Raw genomic sequence first — 24,757 nt, 5'->3', positions numbered from 1 at the left:
GTTACAGATTGGACCTCAAATTAGCTAGAAAGAGGCATGTCGGTTAGATGACTACCTCCCACAGTCTCAGTTTTAGATTCACTCTCAGTAATAGAACTCAGTTCAGCTATACAGAAATCAGGACTGATTAATACACTCAATCATCTTAGTAAAGAACATAGATAGTTCCAAAGATTTAGAGATCACCCATAAGATAGGCTTGATCTCATTTTCCTTAAATCATATTCATTATCAGTGTATTCAGAGATCATCCGCTAGATAGGCTTGATCTTAGATTCAGTCAATAAGTATCAGTATCAGCAGATTCAAGAATCACCAGCTAGGTAGACTTGATCTCAGATTTCAGTATTTGTAGACTTAGTTATCAGAATTTAGTATTCATTGTTACTACGATTTCAGTTATAGTTTGTGCACTCATGCATGTATCCTCATTTAGTTGTCTCATGCTATCCAGTCAGTTATAGTTCATTCATATGAGCATTTTCATTTAGCCTTACCTTATCTAGCATACCAGTACATTCTTACATACTGATGCATACTTTTCTGCGCAATGGTGTTTTATACCATAGGTTCAAAAGCATGAGATCCAGAGCACCCTTAGCAGTTTTGATTTAGCCAACAGTAGTAGACTTAGTAGTGTGTCTTCATTATTCGAGGATGTTTTATTATTTTATTATATTTCTATATTCAGTATTTTAGTAGACAGAGTTAGTTGGAGAATTGTCCCATCAACTCCTAACTTAGATAGTTTAGAGGATTTTAGACTAGATGTTCAGACAGTTGCTTTAGTATTTTTGATACTTTATCAGTTGTATTTTAGTTTTGAACCTTATGGAAAGTTTTTTCCAGTTATTTTCTGTATTTTTATAGTATATTATGCAGTGCTCAGTTACAAGAACCAGAAAAGGGTTCGTCTGTGGTCCTTCGGGATTATAAGCACCGTGTAACATCCAGGGTTCAGAATTCGGGGCATTATATATTCATGCAAGGTGTTTGATAAAATGCCTAAGAGAATAGAAATTATGCCTTATGACTCATTTGTGACCAAAATTGATGAATCCATGTTTCTCTCTTTTATTCGATATGACTCCCATGTTATTATTATGCTTCATTATGGATTGATGTAATGATTATGAGATTAGGCTTATGAAATTATGATATGTTTACATGCATTCCTATTCCTGTGTAAGCTTATAACATGCGAATACTTCATGAAAATCCCTAATAATTGTACTATGAATTGTTGACTATGGTCATGTATCAAGAAGTGTCATGTCTTGTCATTTTCATGCTATCGAGTCCTGGGGGTACTTGTACCCGATAATTTAGCTGTGTTCCTAGAGCTAGTGCCTTGTTTTCCAAATACTCTAAGTCAAGCCATGATTCATAGAACTCAATCAGTCATGTGACTTAGGAAAACTCAGTAATCTCAGTCAGTTATCAAATCTCAGTATTATTTCATCAGTCAATGAAACTCAGTAAACTCCGTCCAGTCAATTCAGTATTTTTAATTCAGTGTCTGATCAGATGGGAGTAGGATTCAACACCAAGTGTGCCCAAGGATGGGAACTCACCTGTGAGTAGAGCGTGTGATTCTTAGAAGCAATCTTTGCGCTCCAAAACTACGTAGCCAGCGTAGGTTGAGACATCTAACCTGTTAGATAAAGGTATATGAGGTGACTTAACCTGTTAAATGAGGGTTCCACTATTATCCTTAGAGTACCTGTTAGATGAGGAATTACTTACAGGTTATCCTTACCAGTGGTGTGGTATTGATACCCTTATAATTAGGGTTACAAATTTGACCCCAACTCAATTATATTATCTCATTTGGGACATGTTGGTTAGATGATTACTTCCCACAATTACAATCTCAGTCTCAGTAACAGAACTCAGATAGTTGGTTCGTGAGATATATTTGGATTCAAGGTAGGTTAGGCTTACTTATTATTAGATTAAGTTTTATTATAGTATGCCTTTGATATCTTGATAATATTGGCGGGTTTTTTGGTGTTGAAGTGATAAATGGTTATGTTGGGATTTGTTGAACCACTTAGGGTATTGAACTCGTAAAGTGTGGTACTTGACTTGCAGTCTAGAACCTTGGTTAGTTGAACTTGTTATCTCATGAATAACATTAGAATACTCTAGTTGCTATAGTTAGATGGGAGTGACCTTGTCACTCATATCCAATAGTAAGTTGACCTTAATTGTGCATAGTTAAAGATGAATTTCACTATAGGACTAATGTGGAATGATAAACCCTTAAGATATTATTTAGAGGGCTTAACTTAGTTTCGGGTAGAAGTTATACTTGAAGAAGAATTTGGGTTATTAGAAGCAAAACTCATTCCACCTAAAGCTTGAACTATGTAGTTTCATAAGCGTCCTAGATACTAGTTAAATGCTTACAATATGCCTTTGCTAATACAATGGTTAACCCCGGTAAATAATTTTTTCATGATGTTGGTATTGGAAATTATGTGCATGATTGGTTGCCAGACTATTCAAAATTCTTGGATAGTAATAATTGGCTTATAGATTGAGCACATGAATATTTTATCTCTTAAATCATTGACTAAATTACCTTGTGGGTCTTGGATTATGCTATTACTCAGATTATGTTCAATCTTAGTGATAGAACTAATGTTTGTGCTAAAGATCCTCTTTTGCTAATAATATAAATCATGCTAATAAATGGAGGGCTCTAAAAGGTAGACTATGGCATGTATTGAAAATGCTAATGATTATGTTGAGCCTGGTAAAGTATTGAGTGTTCACTCCATATGAATATACTTATTCATGCTCCTAGTAATATATTATGTCGATAATAAATGATGAAGTATGAAAGTATGTTTTCCATTATGTCTCTTTCACTCTATCCCTCATGGGGCTTGCATTTATTATGGATTTAATTGCACATATATATATTTATATTATGATGAATATTGATGTTAGGGTGACTACTGATGATATGATGATATCCGATAAGTCCCGCAGATATATTGATAATATAATGATGCCCGATAATTTTGAAGGATATGTTGATGATATGATTATACCCGGTGAATTCGAAGGATATATTAATGATATGATGAGTGATGTTAGGTGTATTTATGCATTCTAATGTCACTGTTCTAGCATTTTTAGTCTTGTTTTTAGGATGATTCGTGTGTTATATGGGTTGATAGAGAGATGAATAAGTATATAAGTGTTAAATCATGTGTTTATAATGTTCAAAGTGAATTCCAAACATATTTGTACTAAATTAAGTCATTTAGAGTTCAACCCGGAAAACTAGTGTTACTAGTTTGCGCTAGGTGCTTATCTAGTTGGTATCATTGGATTCTAGTGTGTTTAATGAGTTCTTTATGGTTTAAAGGTGTGATTATGAGTGGAATAACTTGTTGGTATTAATAAAAGTTCAATTTGAGTGAGTGTACAGCTAGAACTTTAACCGAAAGATCAATGCCAACTAGCCTAGCTTAGTTCTTGTTTTGCTTTATCGTTATGGGTATTGTGTTGGGCGTTTGTAGTTATAGTCTTACCATATAGTATTCCGGGTACCAGGTTCTTGGCGTTACAGATATTCTCATAATAAAGCATAGATAGTGTTTTTGATAGCTTGGCTCGTTGAAGAAGCTTCGACCAAAGGGAAAGCGAAGATAGTTGGTTCGTAAGATATATTTGGATTCGAGGTAGGTTAGGAATACTTATTATTAGATTGAGTTTTATTATAGTATTCCTTTGATATCTTGATAAGATTGGTGGGGTTTTAGGTGTTGAAGTGATAGATGGTAATGTTGGGATTAGTTGAACCACTTAGGCTATTGAACTCGTAAAGTGTGGTACTTTACTTGCTGTCTAGAACCTTGGTTAGTTGAACTTTTTATCTCATAAATAAAATTAAAATACTCTAGTTGCTATAGTTAGATGAGAGTGACCTTGTCACTCATATCAAATAGTAAGTTAACCTTAATTGTGCCTAGTTATGGAGATTTCCCTAGTAGCTTGGGTGGATTAAGAGTAATACTTAAGGATGGATTTCACTATAGGTCAAATGTGGAATGATAAACCCTTAAGACATGATTTAGAGAGCTGAGCTTAGTTTCAGGTAGAAGTTACACTTGAATAAGAATTTGGGTTATTAGAAGCGAAACACAATCCGCCTTAAGCTTTGACTATGTAGTTACATAAGTGTCATAGATACTAGTTAAATGCTTAGAATATGCCTTTGCTAATATGATAGTTAACCCCCGTAAATAATTTATTCATGATGTTGGTATTGGAAATTATGTGCATGATTGGTTGCCAGACTATTCAAAATTCTTGGATAGTAATAATTGGCTTATAGATTGAGCACAAGAATATGTTATCTCTTAAATCATTGACTAAATTGCCTTGTGGGTCTTGGATTATGATATTACTCATATTATGTTCAAGCTTAGTGACCAAACTAATGTTTGTGTTAAAGATCCTCTTTTGCTAATAATGTAAATCATGCTAATAAAGAGAGGGTTCTAAAGGGTAGACTAGGGCTTGTATTGTAAATGCTAATGATTATGTTGAGCCCGATAAAGTATTGATTGTTCACACCATATGAATATACTTGTTCATGCTCCTAGTAATATATTATGTTGATAATAAATGATGAGGTATGAAAGTATGTTTTCCCTTATTTCTCTTTCACTCTGTCCCTCATGGGACTTCCATTTATTATGGATTTGATTGTACATATATATATTGATGTTATGATGAATATTGATGTTATGGTGAATATTGATGATATGGTGTTGTTCGATAAGTCCGGAGGAAATATTAATGATATGATGATGCCCAATATTTTTAGAGGATATATTGATGATATGATGATGCTCGTGAGTTTGAAGGCTATATTAATGATATGATGATTGATGTTGGGTGTATTTATGCATTCTAATGTCACTATTCTAGCATTTTTAGTCTTGTTTTGAGGATGATTTGTGCTCTATATGGGTTGATAATGAGTTGAATGTGTATATAAGTGTTAAATCATGTGTTTATATTGTTCAAAGTAAATTCCAAACAAGTTTGTACATAATTATTTAGAGTTCAACCCGGAAAACTAGTGTTACTAGTTTGCGCTAGGTGCTTATCTAGTTGGTCTCGTTGGATTCTAGTGTGTGTAATAAGTTCCTAATTTCTTAAAGTTGTGATTATGAGGAATAACATTTTGGTAGTCAGAAAAGTTCAATTTGAGTGAGTGTACAGCTAAAACCAAAGGCGAAAGATCAATGCGAACTAGCCTAGCTTAGTTCTTGTTTAGCTTTATTGTTATTGTAAATTGAATTAGCTTTTCAACGATACCAATTTCGTCCGAATCCGGTGTTGGAGTAAAAAGTTATGGACGTTTTACAAAGAACTGTCGAAATTACCCAAAAGCGGTGGTCAGGACCGATGGACCGTCGAGCTACCGATGGACCATCGCCCAAGCCGTTGCGACTAAGGCAGTAAACCTGTCTTCTGGCTAAGTGCGATGGTCAAGACCAACGGACCATCGAGCTAGGGACTGACCATCGCCCAAGCCATCGCAGACGAGGAAGTTAACTCGAGTTCTGGCCACGTGCGACGGTCAGGACCGACGAACCGTCGAGCCAGTGATGAACCATCGCCCAAATCATCGCCACTTCTGATCAACCTTTTGAAGCCATTTTTAAAAGGGTATATGGATCTTTTTCGATCCGTTTTAACCCCTAATTAAACCAGACCAGAGATCATAACTTCATTATTCATCTATAACACTAAGTTAGGGTTTCTATCAAATATCAATCCCCGAGAACAAGAAACCCTAGCTGTCCAGTCACAAGGCAAGAATTCAATCTTTCCTCCTCCATTCTTCAAGAAATCATCCACCCAGGTATGTCAAGTTTTTATTCATAGGTTCCTTTAACCCATGAAGCTCAAGAAACCCTATTTGAAATATAAACTTTGGATTCCATGGTATGAATTGAATTATATCCATGCTTATGTTGTTGTTTGATTTCCAAGTTGAAGTCTTTAATGACTATCATGAAAATATGTTAGCATGTGGTTTAAGTTCTTTCATTAAAAGTGTAAAATGTTGCCATGATGTATTATTTCAATATTCATGCCTAAGCCTAAAGATATGTTGTAATACCCTGAACTTTCTTCAAGCCTAATTTTGTCTTCAGGAGACTAAGGGGTGACTTCCAAAGAAACCAATTTTGCCAAAATTCGGTATCGGGGTAAAATACTATAGAAGTTTTACAGAGAACTGTCCGAACTGCCCAGGAGCGATGGGCAGGCCAACGGACCGTCGTTCTTGTGATGGACCGTTGCCTAAGCTGTCGCAACTGAGGCAGTAACCCCATCTTCTGGCTAAAGTGTGACGAACATGTCGGCGGACCGTCGAGCTAGCGATGGACAATCGCACAAGCTGTCGCAATCGAAGCAGTGAACCTATGTTCTGCCATGGCGCAATAGGTAGACTGTCGGACCGTCGAGCCAGCAACGGACCATCGAGCCAGCGACGGACAGTCCCCCAAGCCGTCGCAGATCCCGTTCAACGACTTAATGCCATTTTTTTAAAAGGGATATTTGGGTCTTTTTCCACCCTTTTTAGCACTTATTTATATTAGACTAGAGCTCATTACTCCTCATTCATCTATAACATCAAAAGCTAGGGTTTCTTTTAAGATCAAAACCTAAGAACAAGATTCACACCCTTCTTCAAGAAAACTCAGGAATCCAAAACGTCACCATTTTAAGTGTTTGTTGAAAGACCTTAGTGGATGAATTATGATATGTTGACATGCATTCCAATTCATGTGCAAGTTTATGACCTTCAAGTTCTTGATAAAATGCCTCATTGATTGTATTGTGAGTTGTCAACCATTGTCAAGTATTTGAAAATTGTCATGTACTATTTATTTTTATGCTATCGAATTCTAGGGGTATTTAATACCCGATAATTTAGCTGAATGTCTAGAGCCAGTGTCAGTTTTAAATATAATCTCAATCCTGCCATGATTAGTAGAACTCAGTCAGTTACAGAACATAGAAAGAGAGTAAAACTCAGTATCAGTCAAGTCTAATTTAGTATTCAGTTTAGATCTTAGTAGTATTCAGTTCAGAACTTAGTAGCATTTAGTTAGATAACATAATTCAGTAGTATTCCATCAGTCAACGAAACTCATTAGATTTAGTTCAGCTCAGTTAATCAGTATGATCAGTAAAAGATTCAGTTCAGTCCAGTACAATCTAAGAATCTAGTTAGAGTCTATTCAGTTGGGAGTAGGATTCAACACCGAGTGAGGGAAGGGATGACGGCTTCCCCACTCGAGAGGCAGAGTCGTCAATAGCAGTCCCTATACTCCAGAACTGTGTAGCCAGCATAGGATGAGGAGTCACCCATTAGATTAAGGCTTGGCTACCTCTCAGGAGTCACCCATTAGATTAGGCTTGACTTCCTATTTAGGTTCACTCATTAGACAGGCTTGACCATAGAAATGTCTTTACCCGTGGCATGGTACTAACAACCTTCCAACTGGGGTTACAGATTAGACCCCAAATTAGCTAGAAAGGGGCATGTCATTTTGGATGACTACCTCCCACAGTCTCAGTTTCAGATAGGCTTGATCTCATTTTTAGTAAATCATATTCATTATCAGTGTATACAGAGATCATCCGCTAGATAGGATTGATCTCAAATTCAGTCAATAAGTATCAGTATCAGCAGATTCAAGAATCACCAGCCAGATAGACTTGATCTCAGATTTTAGTATTTGTAGACTTAGTTATCAGAATTTAGTATTCAGTGTTACTACGATTTTAGTTATAGTTTGTGCAGTCATGTATGTATCCTTATTTAGTAGTCTCATGTTATCCAGTCAGCTATAGTTAATGCATATGAGCCTTTGCATTTAATCTTACCTCATCTAGTATACCAGTACATTCTTACATACTGAGGCATATTTTTCTGTGCTATGGTGTTTTATACCATAGGTTCAGAAGCACGAGATCCAGAGCACCCTTAGCAGTTCTAATTCAGCCAGCAACAGTAGACTTAGTAGTGAGTCCTCATTATTTGAGGATGTTTTATTATTTTATTATATTTCTAGATTCAGTATTTTAGTAGACAGAGATAGTTGGAGAATTGTTCCATCAACTCCTAACTCAGACCGTTTAGAGGCTTTGAGACTAGATGTTTGTCACGACCTGAATCGGGTCCCTGGTCGTGACGAGCATTCCGAACCATAAAAGCCCGAAACACCCCTATCTATTTGGTAATCATGCACATAATTCATATGATAATAAGACATGTGGAAGATACACAATATTACAGAAAACATGGTCATAAATCAAATGAAATCAACAAAGGGGAAATAATGTCCCACTGCATCTATCGACATCTGAACAACCATCTGCGAAATCTCTAATACATGACTGAAACAAATTACTGTCTAAAAACTGGGACAAGACCCCCAGTAGACCCAAAACTACTAAATGATAAATGAACTGACAGACATTAGGCCTTTCAAAATATAGAAGGCTCACCACTTGATTCTGCAAATCTGTCGAAAGAGATCTACTGGTTATCTGGACCCCTAAACTGTGCCTCCAAACCTAGGAGGGAAGGGGGTCAATACAAAAGTACTGGTACGCAGTGAAATCAAAAAAACAAAATATAATATTTTTTTCCAAATATAGGTGAGAGCCATTATAAAGCAGTTTCATATTAAATCATTTGAAAACACATGGGAATAATGTAATAGTTTTAAACAACAATGTAATGCAGCTGAACTAGGTGGAATACCCCATATATAATATTTACACCAACTGTCAAATCTTGATTTCCGCCGAGATTAGAGTATAAGTGAGGGGAAGACACACAAGATCACATAACAGGGTGTCTCGACCCAATAAAGTATAGTAGTGCCCAAGATCACTTAGCCTGGGATCCTAACCATAGTCCCAATTTGGGAATGACATAAAGTCAAGTACACAAGATCACTTATCCTGGTTCCAAATCCCCATGTCGGCAAACACGGTTTCCATCGATGAGCCCTTACACTCAAATGCCTTCTTCGGGTATCCACATATCTCATGTAAAATCAATGCATCAAACTCCATTTAATTCAATCACATATCTTATTCTGTAGGGTATCGTCATACCCGACTTGCAAGCCATCAATATCAAATTATTCTTTCATGCAACCATTATATTCATCGTATTTCAACATAACAACTCTCTCATTGCAAGTCAAAACCATGACCGTTTTCAAAATATTTCATGTCACGCTTGTTAAGATGATTTCAAATATTTCACATCATATGAGAATTTAAAACGAGATCATATAAAGAGAGGAATTTCATATAATTCATGCTCTCAAGTTAATATCTTTTCGGAATACATGCATATACATATATCATATATCAAACCACTTCGGGAATAGGCCTAAAGACCAAATCAATATCATAAAACATTTACAACTGGATTATATTCATAATTTCAAAACCCCCATTTTTAAAACATGAATTTTTAAGCCCATGAGATTTTTGAGATAACCCTACGTACCTCTGTATGCGAAGATGATAGGTGTTTCTTGAAGCCTACGCTCTGGGGATTCCAAATATGCAATTAGTTTCAAAAACTCACAGTTGAATCTTGAGTTGCTTGGGTTTTTATTTTGAAACTCTAAGGAGAGTTCTTGAGCAATTTAAATGAATGAAGGTATATTTTGGGGTATTATGGCTAAACAAGGGTGGGAAAGGGACCATTTTACCCCAAAAAGGGAGTGTTTAAGTCACTTGAGTAATAATATATGTGGCGCACACCTTATCGCATAATATATGTTCTGTGGTGCACTATTTATTACACACATTAGGTTGTGCGTCGCACACCTTATGGCATAAGTTAGGGTGTACGTCGCACACCTTATGCTGCACGACACACTCCACTTTGCAAAGCCATAACTTTTTCCTCGGGTGTCGAATTTTTGCGAAATTGGTATCGTTGGAAATATAATTTGAATACCTTTCATTTGATATATAGTAGGCACTCTAATTCAATATATACAAAGAGTAATGGTCGATTGAAGTTGACCTAAGTTTTAACGCTCACTAAAATTCGAACGATAGGAAAACTTTCAACTTGTCCTTGAGCTTGGGGACCACTATGATCTCAATTCATGCTCAAATAGGTTTTCACACTACATAATTTATTAGCACACTAAACTTGCATTGGATTTATGGCTTTTACAACCTTTACGTAAAGGAAATAACGATTTTTGTTCTCGTTCGAAATACGGGGTGTTACATTATCTCCCCCTTGGGATCATTCGTCCCCGAATGATGGGTAGGAACTTGTTGAAGCTTAAAGGTATGGAATAACGCGGACATGATGTGCCTTCTAAGAAAGGACATAACTGATCTGAAATATTTAAACTTCTGTAATGAAACTGAATTCTGAGCTGACTTGACTTTTCTTGCTTCAAGAAGCTGATTCGTGCTGAAAATTTAGGATTCCGTTTATCCAATCATACATATTGAAATTAGGGAGTGATAACTTATGCAAGTACGAATCATAAGACATCAAGGCTTAGATTGTACAAGGGTATTACACTATCTGAGCTGAAATACTTGAAAAATTTTGAGATTATACGTTGAACTCTTATGCACTGAGTCATGAATAGATAGCTGAATCTGAAACATGATGCTTGGAATGAACTAAACTCATAATTTATATGGATGGAATAGATATTCTCTTGGGAATGGCCATACGCATGAGACTTCAGATTGTAGGACTGGGTGAAAAGGTGGAAAAACCAAAGTAACTTGTCTGCCCGACTGTTAAACTGAATTACAGACTGAATTATACCAGACACTTATACTCAACTAGAGTATCTTTTCAACACTCTCTCTAAAGAAGTTCTAGCAGTAATAGGAAGCTACGAATCTTGGGTATGGATTACATAAGACATCCAACTGAGGGAAATCACAACATTTACACTACTCTGTAGTCTAGAATATAGACATATAACTCATAAATTAGGATAGAATTTCCAGGCCTTGGTCAAAGCGACTTCTTACTTTAAAGATTAGCACACTCCTCGAATACTCCCTTAACTGTACTATTACCCGTAGATACCACATTCATTCGATCCAACTTATTTGTTCTCGTATTTGCATTAATAAATCTTTCTACTAATGTCTATAGTAACTCAAATCCTCTTCACCATGATCAGGCCTAACTCCAATTCGCAAAATACTACATGCCACTCCACGATACAAGTCTAAACCATAAGATTCCACCTTCTATATCTCTAAAAAGATCACACCCTAAGCCTATCTGCCTTACCACTTCAATGGCTAACTCTGAACTATTACTACGAAGTTGCTAGCACATATAGCATTCCTTAACAAAAATTCCAACATGTCATTCAAGCCTATCTCTATAACCACATATGAACTTCAAAGTAAACACTCATAAAAACACAATTCACATATTCTACTAACCATCTATCGATATATCTCCCACACTCTACCCCAAGAACATACACATACACACCTTTCAGCTAACCATCACATGCATCAAAGACTTGGCCCCAACCTTACTTCGCAGTTATGGCCTTATCTAAAATAAGCATACTATGATCTTTCACCAACTAGAAACATTTACTCATCACCACTACCATCACATAAAGAGGAGTCACTAAAGATTAGAACATAAGATCTTGAAGAATGGAAGGATGTTATATGAAACATGACACTTAACTAAGGCCTAGGGAATAGCAAATCAACATCCGAGATTTATCAAAGAAAAAAAATCTGAATTGGGGCATACATGGCTATGAACTATATTCCACCTATCGTAAAGAGTATAGCATGAATTATGGGAATTGAGCACACTATAAAGCGTGAATACACAAGTCATGAGCTGCATGACCTCATTTAGAGTCCATAACATATGGAATATGATTCCGACGGCTGAATGAACTAAAGTTCCTCATTTAGAAATTTGGAAGAGCACGTAATTTTCTATCATATACATGAACATGAACTATGATCATGGAACTGAAACATGAGGTATGAGTAGGTATTAGGATAACTGAAAAATGCTGAGACCGAAATGGGTTGAGCTTCACTCTTCCCTTCTGATGTTCTATGTCATACTGACATCACTGCTAAAATCTGAAAGCCTGACTTGGTTATTCGCTCTATCATCTCCCCCTTAGCTTCAAGCCATCATATTAAGTTTGGGAGATCCCTTACTAGACTCTAAACTGAAGTACACTCACTACACTCTGGGGTATGGAAAACTACTATACATGCATATCATGGCACTTAACCCGAATGACTACACCTGAAAGTGAAAAACCCACTGTTAATACTACCTTCTGAGATACACTTTATCATTCTATAGACCCAGTAGTCATCATATAATACTTGCACATTTACTAACTTTGAGTCTTCATGGGTATCCCCATAGTTGGAGTGCACACCCTCTAGTGCTTTAACTCTAATTTCTATTAGTTCAACCTTCAAAAACTCAAACTTAGAATCTAGCACTCAACATGGATATCACCAAGCCTTCAATGAATCATACTACTTCCGACATAGCCTACCAATATCGCGACTCCAAACTTACATCTCTCTACTATGAGAATCAAGATCATATAAAAAGGCTCAACACTATCAATCAAAACTCCTTAACTTGGCTATTTAGAACACCATATACCATCTAACTAGTCTTTCTCCACCTAGCAACTCAATGGCACCACTCATCGCACAAAACATGTAATAGTCTTAGAAAATACCGCAACCTCAGATCACCTTGGGCATACTTCTACATTATATATGCAACATCATACTTTACTACGAATCAAATAAACTTAAGCTCTTGCATATACTGTTCAAGCCTATTAGATTACTTCCATAAAACTAGTATTATTAACCAAGAAATCATCACATCCACCTTCATGGACATCAATTGTTCAAAACTTAATGTCTAGTGCTAAACACGATTTTACAACCCAACCTTACGCATGATTCTCACTTGGATACCATGAAATAGACATCAAGTAATACTAGTACACTAGAACTTCGAAACAACAAATAATTGATCTTGACCTTACGGTCTTCGTTATCATAACTCATTAGCACGTACTATTTTTACACATCAAGCCTACTAATTTTTTCCCACAAAACATACATCATTAATCTCATGCCACTATTTTTACCACCACATTCTACATTAAATTGAAGCATATAGTCCTGTACCAATCATCTATCACTACTGAAAAATACAACATAATATGTTAGTCCATAAAATTTGGGACATACTATACAAACACCTCAAAAATCACTGGATATCTTCTCACAAGTAGTACTAGTTTACAATTACCAACGAAAAGAAGGTCAAGGGGTAAAGTTACATAATAGACATGATCAACCTTAATCTTATATTATAACCCCATACAATTTTTTCTACTTATACGAATTTCTCACCTCATACTTACTTACCCAAACATTCATTTAGACTACCTTCAAATTCCACAAACAACCATAAGTCTATACTTAAAACTTACTGGCTGATATAGCCATTTTCACACTTCAAGCAACCGACAAATCACCCTAACTAACAACTCCTTCTCTACCTTCTACTAAACTAACACACAAGAACGAATCACCTCTTTACCAACTCAATCTCATGCAAACAGATTCAGCTATATATATATTAAACCAATACAAGAACAATAAGTTGGACAACAAGTTGCTAATGAATCGAAATAGGCCTCACACGGCTTCACTAGACTTTGATTTTGTATTTTGAACATGAAAATAAGATGAATGACAAGTCAACTATGCTAGTGAATCAAAAGAGCCCCACATAACTTCACTAGACTTTATTTTTTTCAACAACACCTTGATGATAAGATTACATGAGATAGAAATTTAATATACAATATCCAATGAACTAAGAATGCACATCTTACTCTGTATAAATAAAATTGGAGTCAAACACTTCCTCCACGGACTATCATACCATCCACACATGCTACTAGTTACTACATTAGTCTATCATCATAAGGGGTAAATCATTCTCGAACATCGGTTATTCAACTAAAATATTCATTTACTTAAAAGTCACCCTCGCTCTGACTTCTAACTTTGTGACTTCACATCACTAACTTCTTAGTCTAATTTCACTGCCAATTGGTCATGACAACAACACTTTAACGTATACTACTATTCAGGTGGAAATACAGTTCCAACATTCTACTACACATCATCCCCCCTTAATCAAGACATTTGTAACATAAATTTGAAGGGGACTAAATGCAATTAGTACCTCAAGCTAAAAAGCACAATTCAATCAGGATTAATGTTTACATCGGAATCAATACATATTGAAGCACTAACGAACTCTTCTCAAGTCCTTGTATAAATTTTAACTCTTATATGATTCAATCAAAAAGGACCATACTATTTAGATTCTAAACTTCTGCACTTGAATCACCTCAATAATAAGATATATCTAAGGACATTAGAGTAAGGAAAGAATTAGGGATGATTTTTTTTACTTTCATATGGGCGACACCATAGCACAAATTAGAGTATGAAAGAGGAACATTCTGACTCTATTGCATGAACTAGAACATGAAGAAAGAGAGACATTCCTAAACGCCTAGTAGCCTCCTGATTATAAGTGTGGCACGCTACACACCAGTAAATAAGACTCAACCCAATGTAATTTCGTAGACACCTTGGGACCATGAACCGTGCTTTGATACCAAGTTTTTCATGACCCAAATTGGGGCCCTGTTCGTGACGAGCATTCCAAATCATGAAGGCCCAAAACACCCCTATCTATCTGGTAATCATGCACATAATTCATATGATAATAAGATATGCGAAAAATACAAAATATTACAGAAAACATGGTCATATATCAAATGAAATCAACAAAGAGAAAATACTGTCCCACCACATCTATCGACATCTGAACAACCATCTGCGAAATCTCTAATACATGACTGAAATAAATTACTGTTGAAAAACTGGGACAATGCCCTCAGTAGACCCAAAACTACTAAATGATAAATGAACTAACATACATCAGGCCTTTCAAAATATAGAAGGCTCACCGCTTGACTCTATAAATTTGTCAGAAGAGATCTACTGGTTATCTGGACCCCTAAACTGTGCCTCCAAACCTGGGAGGGAAGGGGGTCAATACAAAAGTACTGGTACGCAGTGAAATCAAAAAAACAAAATATAATATTTTTTTTCAAATATATATGAGAGCCATTATAAAGTAGTTTCATATCAAATTATTTGAAAATATATGGGCATAATGTAGTAGTTTTCAACAACAATGTAATTCAGCTGAGCTAGGTGGAACATTTACACCAACTGTCAAATCTCGGTTGCTGCCGACATTAGAGTATAAGTGAGGGGAAGACACACAAGATCACACAACAGGATGTCATGACCCAATAAAGTATAGTAGTGCCCAAGATCACTTAGTCGGGGCTCCTAACCATAGTCCCAATTTGGAAATGACATAAAGTCAAGTACATAAGATCACTTAGCCTGGTTCCAAATCCCCATGTTGGCAAACACAGTTTCCATTGATGAGCCCTTAAACTCAAATTCCTTCTTCGAGAATCCACCTTTCTTATGTAAAATTAATGCATCAAACTTCATTTAATTTAATCACATATCTTATTATGTAGGGTATCGTCATATCCGACTTGAAAATCATCAATATCACATCATTCTTTCATGAAACCATTATATTCATCATATTTCAACATAACAACCCTCTCATTGCAAGTCAAAACCATAACCATTTTCAAAATATTTCATATCATGCTTGTCAAGATGATTTCAAACATTTCATATCATATAAGAATTTGAAACGAGATCATATAAAGAGAGGGATTTCATATAAATCATGCTCTCAAATTAACATCTTTTCGGAATACATGCATATACATATATCATATATTAAACCACTTTGGGAATAGGCCTAAAGAGCAAATCAATATCATAAAATATTTAACACGGGATTATATTCATGATTTCAAAACCCCTATTTTTAAAACATGAATTTTTAAGCCCATGATATTTTTGAGATAACCTCACGTACCTGTATATGTGAAGATGATACGTGCTTTTTGAAGCCTACGTTCTGGGGATTCCAAATATGCAATTAGTTTCAAAAACCCACGGTTGAATCTTGAGTTGCTTGGGTTTTATTTTGAAACCCTACAAAGAGTTCTTGAGCAATTTTGATGAATGAAGGTGTATTTTGGGGTATTTGGGAACTGAATTTTGTGTTTATGGCTAAATAAGGGTGGGAAAAGGACCGTTTTACCCTAAAAGGGGAGTGTATAAGTCACTTGAGTAATAATATATGTGGCGCATACCTTATCGCATAATATAGGTTGTGCGGCGCACTCTTTATCACACACATTAGGTTGTGTGTTGCATACCTTATGGCATAAGTTAGGGTGTAAGTCACACACCTTATGCTGCACAACACACTCCACTTTGTAAAGCTATAACTTCTTCCTTGGGTGTCAAATTTTTGAAAATTTGTATCGTTGGAAAGATAATTCGAATACCTTTTATTTGATATATAGTAGACACTCTAATTCAATATATACAAAGTGTAATGGTTGATTGAAGTTGACCTAAGTTTCAATGCTCAGTAAAATTCGAACGATAGAAAAACTTTCAACTTGTCCTTTAGCTTGGAAACCTCTATGGTCTCAAATCATGCTCAAATAGGTTTCCACCCTACATAATTTATTAATACACTAAACTTGCATTGGATTTATGGCTTTTGAAACCTTTACGTAAAGGAAATAATAACTTTCGTTCTCATCCAAAATGCAGGGTGTTACAATGTTCAGACAGTTGCTTTAGTATTTTTGATACTTTATTCAGTTGTATTTTAGTTTTGAACCTTATGGAAAGTTTTTGCCAGTTGTTTTCTATATTTTTACAATATATTATGCAATGCTCTATTACAAGTACCAGAAATGGGTTAGCTTGTGGTCCTTCGGGATCATAAGCACCGTGTAGCGTCCAGGGTTTAGAATTTAAGGTGTTATATATACATGCAAGGTGTTCGATAAATTTCCTAAGAGAATAGAAATTATTACTTATGACTCATTTGTGACCAAAATTGATGAATCCATGTTTCTCCCTTATGTTCGATATGACTCCCACATTATTGTTATGCTTCGTAATGGATTGACGTAATGCTTATAAGATTAGGCTTATGAAATTATGATATGTTTACATGTTTTCCTATTCCTGTGTAAGCTTATAGCATATGAATACTTCATGAAAATCCCTAATGATTGTACTATGAATTGTTGACTATGACATGTATCAAGAAGTGTCATGTCTTGTCAGTTTCATGCTATCGAGTCCTGGGGGTACTTGTACCCAACAATTTAGATATGTGCTTAGAGCCAGTGCTATGTTTTCCAAATACTCTAAGTCAATCCATGATTCATAGAACTCAAACAGTCATGTGACTCAGGAAAACTCAGTAATCTCAGTCAGTTATCAAATCTCAGTATTCTTTCATTAGTCTATGAAACTTAGTGAACTAAGTCCAGTTAGTTCAGTATTATTAATTCTGTGTATAATCAGATGGGAGTAGGATTCAGCACCGAGTGAGCCCAAGGATGGGAACTCATCTGCGAGTAGAGGGTGTGATTCTTAGAAGCAATCCTTGCACTCCAAAACTACGTATCCAGCATAGGTTGAGATATGTAACCTATTTGATGAGGGTAGATAAGGTGACTTAACCTGTTAGATGAGAGTCCCATCATTCTCCTTAGAGTACCTATTAGATGAGGGATTACTCATAGGTTGTCCTTACCAGTGGTGCGGTATTGACACCATTCTAATTGGGTTTATAAATTGGACCCCAACTCCATTATATTATTTCATTTGGGGCATGTCAGTTAGATGACTACTTCCCACAGTTACAGTCTCAGTCTCAGTAATAGAACTCAGATAGTTCTAAAGAATTTAGGACTGTCAGATACTATCACTCAGCTCAGTAAGAAACTTAGCTAGTTTCATTAAAACCTAGACTGTCAGACTCAGTTTCTCAGTATCAGTTATATCAGTTATCAAAAATCCATGTTATCAGTGTTCAGACTCAGTAATCAGTGTTGTCATAATCTCATTTATAGTTATGTATTCATTCATGTATTCCCACGTTCATGTTACTCAGTCAGTCAGTATTGTTCATTCATATGAAACCTTGCATTCAGCCTACCTCACTTGCATGCCAATATATTCATTCGTACTGACGTATACTTTTTTTGTGCTATGGTGTTTTATACCATAGGTTCAGAAGCACGAACTCCAAAGTATCCTTAGTAGATCAGACATTCAGCAACCAGACTAGCAGTGAGTCCTCATCATTTAAGGATAGCATAATTATTTTATTTCTATATTATTCTAGTAGTTCGAAGTTAGTTGGGGACATGTCCCATCAACTCCATAATTTTTAGACAGTTTTAAGGCTTCTAAACTATAGCATGTTCAGACAGTTTTTTTAGTTTTGTTTTAGTATTGCTATACCGTAATTTCAGATGTTATGTTTTATCAGATATCTGAACCTTATCACCTTTTAGCCTTTTAATACATTGATATAGTATATTATGCAGTGCCCAGTGACAGATATCAGTCATGGGTTAGCTTGTGGTCCTTCGGGGTCATGATCACCGTGTAGCGTTCTGAGTACCAGACTTGAGGCATTACAGATATTCTCATAATAATGCATAGATTGTGTTTTTGATAGCTTGGCTCATTAAAGAAGATTCAACCAAAGGGAAAGCAAAAATAGTTGGTTCATGAGATATATTTGGATTCGAGGTAGGTTAGGCTTACTTATAATAAGATTCAGTTTAATTATAGTATGACTTTGATATCTTGATAAGATTGGCGGGGTTTTAGGTTTTGAAGTGATAGATGGTAATGTTTGGATTTGTTGAACCACTTAGGCTATTGAACTCATAAAGTGTGGTACTTGACTTGCAGTCTAGAACCTTGGTTAGTTGAACTTGTTATCTCATGAATAATATGAGAATACTCTAGTTGCTATAGTTAGACGGGAGTGACCTTGTCATTCATATCAAATAGTAAGTTGACCTTAATGGTGTATAGTTATGGAGATTACCCTAGTAGCTTGGGTGGACTAAGAGTAATACTTAAAGAAGGATTTCACTATAGGACTAATGTGGAATGATAAACCCTTAAGACATGATTTAGAGGGCTGAGTTTAGTTTCGGGTAGAAGTTACAATTGAAGAAGAATTTGGGTTATTAGAAGCGAAACTCAATCCTCCTAAAGCTTGGACTATGTAGTTTCATTATTTTCTTAGATACTAGTTAAATACTTAGAATATGCCTTTGCTAATATGATGGTTAACCCCAATAAATAATTTATTCATTTTGTTTGTATTGGAAATGATGTGCATGATTGGTTGCTAGATTATTAATAATTCTTGGATAGTAATAAATTGGCTTATAGATTGAGCACATAAATATGTTATCTCTTAAATCATTGACTAAATTACCTTGTGGCTCTTGGATTATGCTATTACTCATATTATGTTCAAGCTTAGTGATAGGACTAATGTTTGTTCTAAAGATCCTCTTTTGCTAATAATGTAAATTATGCCAATAAAGGGAGGGCTCTAAAAGGTAGACTATGGCATGTATTAAAAATGCTAATGAATATGTTGATCCCGGTAAAGTATTGAGTGTTCACACCATATGAATATACTTGTTCGTGCTCCTAGTAATATATTATGTTGATAATAAATAATGAAGTATGAAAGTATATTTTCTGTTATGTCTCTTTCACTCTATCCCTCATGCGGCTTGCATTTATTATGGATTCAATTGCACATATATATATTGATGTTATGATGAATATTGATGTTAAGATGAATACTAATGATATGATGATGTCCGATAAGTTCGGAGGATATATTGATTATATGATGATGCTCGATAATTTTGGAGGGTATGTTGATGATATGAAGAAGCTTCGACCAAAGGAAAAACGAAGATAGTTGGTTCGTGAGATATATTTGGATTCAAGGTAGGTTAGGCTTATTTATTGTTAGCTTGAGTTTTATTATAGTATGCCTTTGATATCTTGATAAGATTGGTGGGATTTTAGGTGTTGAAGTGATAGATGGTAATGTTGGGATTAGTTGAACCACTTAGGCTATTGAATGCGTAAAGTGTGGTACTTTACTTGCAATCTAGAACCTTGGTTAGTTGAACTTGTTATCTCATGATTTACATGAGAATACTCTAGTTGCTATAGTTAGACGGGAGTGACCTTGTCACTCACGTCAAATAGTAAGTTTACCTTAATTGTGCATAGTTATGGAGATTTACCTAGTAGCTTGGGTGGATTAAGAGTAATTCTTAAGGAAGGATTTAACTATATGACTAATGTGGAATGATAAACCCTTAAGACATGATTTAGAGGGCTGAGCTTAGTTTCGGTTAGAAGTTACACTTTAAGAAAAATTTGGGTTATTAGAAACGAAACTCAATCCGCCTTAAGCTTGGACCATGTAGTTTCATAAGTGTCCTAGATACTAGTTAAATGCTTAGAATATGCCTTTGCTATTATGATGGTTAACCCTGATAAATAATTTATTCATGATGTTGGTATTAGAAATGATGTGCATGATTGGTTTCTAGATTATTGATAATTCTTTGATGGTAATGAATTGGCTTATAGATTGAGCATATGAATATGTTATCTCTTAAATCATTGACTAAATTACCTTGTGGGTCTTGGATTATGCTATTACTCATATTATGTTCAAGCTTAGTGACCGAACTAATGTTTGTGCTAAAGATCCTCTTTTGCTAATAATGTAAATCATGCTAATAAAGGGAGGGCTCTAAAAGGTAGACAGTGCTTTTATTGAAAATTCTAATGATTATGTTGAGCCCGGTAAAGTATTGAGTGTTCACACCATATGAATATACTTGTTCATGCTCCTAGTAATATATTATGTTGATAATAAATGATGAGGTATGAAAGTATGTTTACCCATATGTCTCTTTCACTCTATCCCTCGTGGGGCTTGCATTTATTATGGATTTGATTGCACATATGTATATTGATGTCATGATGAATATTGATGTTATGGTGAATATTGATGATATGATGATGTCGGATAAGTTCGAAGGATATATTGATGATGATGATGACCGATAATTTCGGAGTATATGTTGATGATATGATGATGCCCGGTGAGTTCGAAGGATATATTAATGATATGATGATTGATGTTGGGTGTATTTATGCATTCTAATGTCACTATTCTAGCTTTTTGTAGTCTTATTTTGAGGATGATTCGTGTTCTATATGGGTTGATAATGATACGAATGTGTATATAAGTGTTAAATCATGTGTTTATAATGTTCAAAGTGAATTCCAAACAAGTTTGTACTTAATTAAGTAATTTAGAGTTAAACACGGAAAACTAGTGTTACTAGTTTGCGCTAGGTGCTTATCTACTTGGTATCATTGGATTCTAGTGTGTTTAATGAGTTCCTTATGGTTTAAATGTGTGATTATGAGTAGAATAACTTGTTGGTAGTGAGAAAAGTTCAATTTGAGTGAGTGTACAGCTGGAACAATAAGCGAAAGATCAATGCGAACTAGCCTAGCTTAGCTCTTGTTTTGCTTTATCGTTATGGATATTGTGTTGTGATTGTTTTAATTCGTGTGGTGTGATTGTGTAGGAAGCTTTGGGATATGAATATGTTGATATTTTGATGTTAAAAAGTCTGGAAATCCATGGGAAAGACACCACAAGACAAGAGACTAAGATGGAGACTCAACACTTAACCAAAATTCGGAGAACAAATTCCAGAGGCTCGGGGCGAAATGAAAGCGAACCCCTACCTAGAGCGGGGCTATAACCAGGGATCAGCCTCACCTAGAGAGGCACTTTCGCTAGGGTGGAGCCTCACCTGGATCAAGGCTCAACCCAGGGCAGCACTCTCTCCACTCTCGGGCTCAATAACTGAACGTTTCCAACTCCTACATGGGTTTGGTTTACCATAGGGCTATAAATACATCATGGTCACGTTTTTTACAAATCTTTTGAACATATTTTGGAGTTCAAGGGGCTGCTACAATCTATAATTAGGTTTTTATTATTTTAATTTATTTCATTCATGTTTTACTCGTTAATTGCCACCTTGTTATTATGATTATGACTATGTATGGCTAAACGCCCTTATTCGGGGTTGAAGCCAAGAACATTAGTACTATAGTTTTGAAGTGAGTTTGTTTAGTTTGTTTATCATTATTGGTTGTGTGTTCATCTTTGATTTAACTATTTTTAGGATTCACGACCCTTAGCATACATCAATTGTCTACCTTTTGACCTCGGGAGCGGGAATAGGGGATAGAATATGGTGATGAACAAAGTATGGTTTGTATTACTTTGTGAAATAAGGAATTCAAATTAGTATCTAGGACAGGGATGTACTTAGATGCCTTACTTTATTCACACGTAGGAAGATATCTTTAAGGAACTTAAGTGAACTATTACATCCCCGCTCAATGATGTAGTTGTAAGGTTGAAGTTAGGTAAAAGATTAGAAGTTGGGAAATCATAATCCTGCAATTAACCCTACGAATCTAAAATCAAGATAAGCAAATTACCGAATGAAATTCAACAACATAGTATGATTGTTCAAAGTGCTTTAACCCTGGGTTTTCTCTTATTGATTATTTCAAGATCTTTACATTAGGCATTGTTTACTTTTCTCTAGTTATAAATAAAAAACTTTCTTTTTGGTTACACTTGCATCAACTGAATCTAAATTGTGAACTAAAATAGTATTATTGTGGAATCAAGTCTCTGTGGGATTAATACTCGGCTTTTATGAGGACACTTTACTACTTGATAAGATAGTATGCACTTGCATGTGCGCGTGGACGCTGTTAAGTTTTTGGCGTCATTGCCAAAGACTTATTATTTGGCAACTGTTTATTTTAGTTTTACTTTTAGATTTATTTTGTGTTTTTATGCTTGGTCTTGGTTTTGTGATTGCAAGAAATAGGTTTTAAGCTTAGGAAGCTAGCAAGGGATAGGGATTTGATTGAACCAAGCCTCGAACCTAAACAACACTTACATCAATGAATGAGAGACACAATTCGTCTCCCCCAATTTCCACAAATAGAAGAAGACCAAGTAATTCCTGCTCCAATGGATAAAGAACAAGCAGCCCATAGGACAGTGAGACAAGTAGCAATCCCACTTCCAACCAATCTAACCTCCCCGTTTTAGAAGTCGAAAGCTGGAGGAAATTTTGAGCTCAAATAGAATATGGTATAGCTTCTGACCAGCAGTAGATAATTTACAAGGCTTTCACATGACGATCCATAGGTCCACTTGCATAATTTTCTAGAAATCAGCGATACGTTATCCTGACAGGCATAAATCATGATTATGTGAGGATGGCGCTTTTCCCTTTTTCTCTATTGGGGGAAGCAAAAAAGTGGTTGGTTGCAGAACCGACAAATTCAATCACTTCATGGGATGATTTGGCCAGAAAATTTCTTATTCAGTTCTTCCCGTCTGGTAAGACTATGAGACTTCATAGAGAGATAATATACTTCAAACAAAAACCTAACGAGAATCTTTATCATGCTTGGGAGCGGTTCAAGGCTCTTCTTAGGGACTGTCCACACCAGCAATAGTCAAATGAGGTACTTGCTCATACTTTTGTAGAAGTACTTAATCATAATACAAAGATTTTACTAGATTCAGCCGCAGGTGGTCAAGCATTGGAATTGACTTATGATGAGTTGTTGACATTGTTAAACCGCATAGTGTAAGGAAATCCCCAATGGCATTCAGATACTAAAAGTGCCACAAAAAGAATTACAGGGGTACTGGAGGTAGACCAGTTCACTGCTTTATCAGCTCAGGATGCAGCTTTGGAAAATATGATAAACACTTAATTCAGCAACCTGAAATTGGGAGCTCCATAGCTTATAGCAGCGGTTAATGCAGTTCAGCAAACAAGTGGTTGGTGTGAGCTCTGTAGAAATAGTGGCTATTATGCATCCATGTGTGCTTCAAAATTCAAAATTAGTGATGTATGTAGGCAAAGCTCAAAGATCAAAATATGGTAATGCCTAAAACATGAAGTGACAGACTTAGCCATGGAACGCCCAACAACAACAAATTCAGCAACCACAGGCACATGGGAATCAGTCAACTAGTAACATGGAAGAGATGTTGAAGAACCTTTTAGCTAATCAAGCACAGTTGACTGCAGACATACAAAATTCGCAAGCGGCTCAGAGAAGCTTAGAGTTATAGATTGCCCAGTTATATCAAGAATTAAAATACTAGGCCACAAGGTGGTTTGCTAGCAGATAAAGAAAATCCAAAGCAGGTTATGGCAATTACCTTGAGGAGTGGTAAAGAGATTCAAGGAGAACCTTCCAAGGAAACTAAAAAGTTAGATACAGACTTAACTCCCCCATAGGTTACTGAAAAGTTGTTGAAAAATCAAGGAAGTTTGAGTACTTAAGAGAAAAAGTTGTTGAAGAAGATGAAAAGAAGACACCGCCACTAACCTTCCCTCAGAGGCAAATTAAAGCGAAGGAGAAAGAAATGTTAAAGAAGTTCTTTGATACATTCAGAGAGTTTCAC

The 24,757-nt window shown here is 35.7% G+C and overlaps 1 non-coding gene across 1 annotated transcript; it reads right to left on the bottom strand.

The window, feature by feature from the left end:
* Window positions 1-23,685: 23,685 nt before the first annotated feature.
* On the bottom strand, window positions 23,686-23,792 carry LOC124897452. The gene has a single exon (XR_007054171.1). It is a non-coding gene; the product is annotated as a small nucleolar RNA R71 (small nucleolar RNA).
* Between the last annotated feature and the right edge of the window lie 965 nt (window positions 23,793-24,757).

The sequence above is a fragment of the Capsicum annuum genome, chromosome 3 (genome assembly GCF_002878395.1).
Source record: "Capsicum annuum cultivar UCD-10X-F1 chromosome 3, UCD10Xv1.1, whole genome shotgun sequence".
Lineage (NCBI taxonomy): Eukaryota > Viridiplantae > Streptophyta > Magnoliopsida > Solanales > Solanaceae > Capsicum > Capsicum annuum.
This window is presented reverse-complemented; position numbering and strand designations above follow the sequence as displayed.